At 41.2% G+C, this 6,590-nt stretch overlaps 1 long non-coding RNA gene across 1 annotated transcript in view; it reads left to right on the top strand.

The window, feature by feature from the left end:
* LOC139155724 (uncharacterized) overlaps positions 1 to 2,780 on the top strand; it is a 6,684-nt gene extending 3,904 nt beyond the window's left edge. The window contains exon 2 of the long non-coding RNA XR_011557113.1: positions 1,587 to 2,780. This is a non-coding gene — a long non-coding RNA (uncharacterized lncRNA). The remainder of the gene's footprint in view (positions 1 to 1,586) is intronic.
* Positions 2,781 to 6,590: the final 3,810 nt, after the last annotated feature.

Below are 6,590 nucleotides of genomic sequence, written 5' to 3'. Positions count from 1 at the left end.
GAAATATTGTTATATATTTGTCTAGCGTCAATAGGTACTTGAAAAAAACAAAAATAAATAAGTCCGTGGAATGAGGTTAACTCCTTCCTCTCTGTGTCTCACTGAAACCGTGGCTTCCTTCGACTGTGGTTAAGCAAACCATAATTGGCTGGGTTCACAAATCATAAAAAAAATATCTGTCAATTCCTTGTTAGTGTTGCTTTTGATAGCTTTAACATCGTGAATTAAAGCTCAGCTTCAGAATACTTTATGAGGCATGTATATACGGGCATTTTTCTTGATATTATCTTGGAATGGATTAGATCAGGGGTGTCAAACTCAATTTCATTGAGGATGTGTTTGTTTGTTTGTTTGTTTGTTTGTTTACTTATTTACTTATTTACTTATTTACTTATTTACTTATTTACTTATTTACTTATTTACTTATTTACTTATTTACTTATTTACTTATTTACTTATTTACTTATTTATTTACTTACTTACTTACTTACGCACTTAATTACTTAATTACTTACTTACTTATTCACTTACTTACTTACTTACTTACTTACTTACTTACTTACTTACTTACTTACTTACTTACTTACTTGATTTGTATGTCGCCCTCTCCGAAAACTCGGAGCGGCTCACAACAGGAATACAAACTACAAATCCAATGATTAAAAAAGCAAAACAGTTAAAAACCCTTGATTAAAACTCATACAACCCAAACAAACCATACATAAAACGGAGCGGCCGAGAGGGATCGGGGGGAGAGTCGGAGCCGCCACAGAGAAGGCTCTTCCCCCAAGTTCCGCCAGATGGCATTGTTTTGTTGACGGGACCTGAAGAAGATCCACTCTGTGGGACCTAACCGGTCGCTGGGATTCGTGCGGCAGAAGGCGGTCTCTGAGATATTCTGGTCCGATGCCATGAAGGGCTTTGTAGGTCATAACCAACACTTTGAATTGTGACTGGAGACCGATCGGCAACCAATGCAGACTGCGGAGTGTTGGAGTAACATGGGCATGCCTGGGGAAGCCCATGATTGCTCTCGCAGCTGCATTCTGCACGATCTGAAGTTTCCGAACACTTTTCAAAGGTAGCCCCATGTAGAGAGCATTACAGTAGTCGAACCTCGAGGTGATTGAGGCATGAGTGACTGTGACCAGTCCAGGTAGGGCCACAACTGGTGCACCAGGCGAACCTGGGCAAACGTCCCCCTCGCCACAGCTGAAAGATGGTTCTCTAATATTAGCTGTGGATCGAGGAGGAGTTGTGCATTGTGTATTGGACAAACTAAATAAATAAAATAAAATAAAGTTATCAAATGTTCACGTGGGATCTCCAGCATTAATATGCCAACAGGAAAAACTAACCCTTGACTTAAGGTCAAGTATTGTGCCACCTTTTACAGCAGTGATTTCAACACAATCTGTCACATTGCTACATAAGTATTATAGTTCTATTCCACCATAGCAAACATTTGTTGGATTTCTGATGCAAACGGCTCCTTTTAATTCTTGTCGCTTTTCTATGAGCTTGGGTCTGGTTTTGACTTGTTCTTTTCAAATCCCTGAATTTGTTCTTTGCGATTCCTCTCGTAGGTTCTTCTATGCTCGGGGCCACTGTCTTGCTGCATGATCCGTTTGTCATTCAGCTTCACCTGATGATAAAGGAACTGATGATGATGATGTTCGTCCATCGTGTTCAAAGAGGACCTTGACATCTTCACGGGAATTGTGGGAGATGTCAAGACTTGGATTAAAGTGAGGGAGAAGTGAGAATCGTCAGCCTCACTCTCTCTTCCCAGATTCCATCTTGCTCCAGGAGTCGAGACAGTTGGACATGGGCTGGGCACAGTGGTTGACCACGGCGTCTTTCATGTCTTGCAAGGCTCTTAGTGTACCACATCGCTTGCAAAGTCCACCTTCATGGCCGTTGTCCTATTCTAGTAGATTTTGTCCACCGAGTCCGACGGAATCTGCCGGGATAGACAAGTCCCTATTACACCAAAGGTCAATGACCCAACGGCTACTCTCAACCTGGTTTGGCCAGCTTGCTGGGCATGCTACAGTTACTAGGAGCTACCCGCTGAGAGTTGAGTGACAGGTGAACAAGCTGCCCTAAAACCTACCCTGAAATGAGCTGCCATAAAAGGATACAACATCCCCCTACACCAGAGGTGCTACCCCTCCCAGAACACCCCAAATGGATGGATATTCTCTCGGAAGGAGGAAATTATACTTTCTTCACTTATAGCAAGCCTTTGGAACCACAAAACACAGCACCATGCTGGACAATTGGTATAAAGTTCTTATGGAATACAGTATTTGGTTTCCTCCAGGGATTCATGGCCAATGTAGAGTGGACACATCCATCTTTGGCTCATCTACCCACAGAGCATTGCTCCATCAGTCTCATAGAAACATAGAAGACTGACAGCAGAAAAAGACCCATCAATCATAGCAACATCAATTGCCATTGGATGAGAAGTATCTAAGACCAACATAGAAACATAGAAGACTGATGGCAGAAAAAGACCTCCTGGTCCATCTAGTCTGCCCTTATACTATTTCCTGTATTTTATCTTACAATGGATATATGTTTATCCCAGGCATGTTTAAATTCAGTTACTGTGGATTTACCAACCACGTCTGCTGGAAGTTTGTTCCAAGCATCTACTACTCTTTCAGTGAAATAATATTTTCTCACGTTGCTTCTGACCTTTCCCCCAACTAACTTCAGATTGTGCCCCCTTGTTCTTGTGTTCACTTTCCTATTAAAAACACTTCCCTCCTGAACCTTATTTAACCCTTTGACATATTTAAATGTTTCGATCATGTCCCCCCTTTTCCTTCTGTCCTCCAGACTATACAGATGGAGTTCATGAAGTCTTTCCTGATACGTTTTATGCTTAAGACCTTCCACCATTCTTGTAGCCCGTCTTTGGACCCGTTCAATTTTGTCAATATCTTTTTGTCTCCAGAGAGATCGCATCGGAGTGGTTTTTTGGAAGAGCTGACCTCACTATTTTATTTATTCATTTATTTATTTCATTCATCTTCTGTGCCGCCCAATCCTAAGAACTCAGGGAGGTCATCAGTGTTCTGTCTTGTTAATATGCCACAAATGGCACTTTTACCCAATGCTTTGGTGAGGGCAGAGTTGTGGACACTGATTTCTACTGGGGTAGGTGAGACCTGCAAACCCTTGGATTATTATTTTTTTAATGGAATTCTTCATTGCTTCCCGGTTAGGTGCTGTGCCCTTGGATTGATTTTGACAAGGCGGTTGCTCTTGAGAAAGCTGGGTATTGGCCTAGTCCTCTCCATTTCAAACATACAGTGATGCCTCTAATTATGAATTTAAGTCATTCCGTTACTGGGTTCTTAAGTAGAAAAGTTCATAAGAAGCAGCAATTTTTCCCATAGGAATCAATGTAAAAGCAAATAATGTGTGCCTTTGGGGAAACCACAACCCTGTTTCCTCCCAGGAGATTCCTAGAGAGGCCCCACAGAGGCTTCTCCCCACCTTTTCCGGCCCTATTTCCTCCCAGGAGATTCCTAGAGAGGCCCCACAGAGGCTTCTCCCTACCTTTTCTGTCCCTATTTCCTCCCAGGAGATTCCTAGAGAGGCCCCACAGAGGCTTCTCCCCACCTTTTCTGGCCCTATTCCCTCCCAGGAGATTCCTAGAGAGGCCCACGGAGGCTTCTCCCCACCTTTTCCGGCCCTATTTCCTCCCAGGAGATTCCTAGAGAGGCCCCACAGAGACTTCTCCCCACCTTTTCCGGCCCTATTTCCTCCCAGGAGATTCCTAAAGAGGCCCCACGGAGGCTTCTCCCTGTCTTTTCTGTTTACAGTTTCGGAGGCTCGGGTTTGTAATTGGAAAATGGTTCTTGAGAAGAGGCAAAAAAATCTTAAACACCTGATTCGTATCTAGAAAAGTAGAGGCATTCTTAGGCAGAGGTACCACTGTATCTCCCTTGACCATGGATTGATGGAATCTTAGAGCTTTATCAATGGCTGTATGGCCTTATCCAGATTGATCGCCATTATTGATCGATGGAGACCCTCTGATTCTTTTGAGCAACACATAACAGGCCTGTAAAATCTATGAGGTGAGAACTTTAGTGTAATTAAGCAAGCTAAATTTTGCAGACAACATGGCTGGCTGGTCCCTAATCTCTTTAATTGAATTGATTAATAAACCAGAGGGCACCGTTACGTTCTCACGCAGCACCTTTGCATATTGGACAAGTATTGTTGATGAAATGAAATGAAGCAAGAGGCAAATTTTGGAGACAATCATTCACTCACACTTTTTTTACTGACCAATAAATGGAAGCATTCCAAAAAATGTCCACTACTTTTCACAGATTTTTGCTTCTCTGTCGTGTATTTCTTGGTTTGCTTTTAGAAACAAAGAGGCAGGTCTCTTGGAATGCGCTTTTCAACTGTTGTTTACTCTTTGCGTTTAAACTTATCCAATGAGTCATCTAATTTTGGCAGTCTTCCCAACCTGATTTCCTCCGAAGTTACTGGACTTCAACTCCCATAAATCATAGTCAGCTTCTCTTTTTTTTAAAAAAGAGCAACTGGTTGAGAAAGTTATTTATTTATTTATTTATTTATTTATTTATTTAGTCAGTCAGTCAGTCAGTCAGTCAGTCAGTCAGTCAGTCAGTCCAATGGGGGGTTTAGTGGGTATATATCTATATACACATAGTAAAATACATGATGAAGGTTATAGAGGAGATACTCATAGTAAAATATATCTAAGAAATAATAGAAAAGAAGATATAGGAATAGAACATATCAATGAAAAAATAGAAGAAGAGATATAGGAATAGAAGAAAGGTATAGGAGATATAGGAGAGCAATAGGACAGGGGATGGAAGGCACTCTAGTGCACTTGTACTCACCCCTTACTGACCTCTTAGGAACCTGGAGAGGTCAACCGTAGATAATCTAAGGGTAAAGTGTTGGGGGTTTGGGGATGACACTTTGGAGTCCAGTAATGAGTTCCACGCTTCGACAACTCGATTGTTGAAATCATATTTTTTACAGTCAAGTTTGGAGCGGTTAATATTAAGTTTGAATTTGTTTCGTGCTCTTGTGTTGCTGCGGTTGAAGCTGAAGTAGTCATTGACTGGTAGGACATTGCAGCATATGATCTTGTGGGCAATACTCAAATCATGTTTTAGGCGCCGTAGTTCTAGGCTTTCTAGGCCCAGGATTGTTAGTCTATTTTCGTAGGGTCTTCTGTTTCGAGTGGAGGAGTGAAGGGCTCTTCTGGTGAAATATCTTTGGACATTTTCAAGGGTGTTGATGCCTGAGATGTGGTATGGGTTCCAGACAGATGAGCAGTAGTCTAGGATGGGTCTAGGATGGGTCTAGGATGGGTCTGGCAAAAGTTTTGTAGGCTCTTGTGAGCAGTGTGAGATTGCCTGAGCAGAAGCTGCGTAGGATCAGGTTAACAACTCTAGAGGCTTTTTTGGCGATATTGTTGCATGTGCCTTGTGGAGAATTCCCTTGCCGCAACTTTTCAGAGCAATCCAATTTTCCCGGTGAGCAAACTTGATTAAAGTCTGGTATGTTTGTCCCGATCCAGATAAAATCGAGTTTGGATTTGGTTCAGTGATTCCAGCTGGTCATCCCAGTTTTTAGAAGTGTCCCTCGCTCTAAACTTCTGAAGGCCTTTAGAGCAGCAAATAAGTCGTTTGGAAACAAACTGGTATGTGCAGAGAGAGAGAGAGAGATTTCTGCTGTTAACAGAACGTTGGCTGGGTATTCCCAAATGAAGAGTTAGTTATTAAAAGAACAAAGCCAATTCAAATCTAAGCTCTCCCATGTTGTGGGGTTAATGCCAAATGAAGCTTAAATATGTAAAACTACCTTTTTCTTGTCTTCGCCACCAGTGGGATTTCGACTGTAATTCTTTGTCGCCTAAATAGGTGGCAGATTTGCTGTGCTATTATATATATATATATATATATATATATATATATATATATATATATATATATATATATATATACATATATAGAATTGTCGGCTATATATATACATATATAGAATTGTCGGCTATCAATCAAATTAACTGCCTTGGAAATGGCCCTGGGTTGGGCCGAGAGGCAAATAAGGAGCTGTGATGTTCCTTCAATACACCACACAAAAATATGTAACTCTTCCCTGGTGCAGAGCTGAAGGGATTGGATACTGTAGCCTAGAGGGTAATTCTCTGCCTTACAAGGCAAAGGTTGCAGGTTCAAGTCCCAGTGGGTATGGCTAACTGATGAGGCCAAAATAAGGCCGAAATAGATCTATCCTAGTCTCCCTTAATTTTCAAATTCAGCAAAAAAAACCATGTGACATATATATATATATATATATATATACACCCACTAAAACTCTCATTGTGTATTGGAAGAAAGAAAGAAAGAAAGAAAGAAAGAAAGAAAAAGAAAGAAAGAAAGAAAGAAAGAAAGAAAGAAAGGCTTATCTACTACTTGGGTTATCTATGGCCTATCATCTGCATTCAATACAACTTTTGTATTTGAAGCCTGTCTTTGTCAGATAGTGACTGTGACCAGTTTCACGATACTATA

The sequence above is a fragment of the Erythrolamprus reginae genome, unplaced genomic scaffold (assembly GCF_031021105.1).
Source record: "Erythrolamprus reginae isolate rEryReg1 unplaced genomic scaffold, rEryReg1.hap1 H_5, whole genome shotgun sequence".
NCBI classification, from domain to species: domain Eukaryota; kingdom Metazoa; phylum Chordata; class Lepidosauria; order Squamata; family Dipsadidae; genus Erythrolamprus; species Erythrolamprus reginae.
This window is presented reverse-complemented; position numbering and strand designations above follow the sequence as displayed.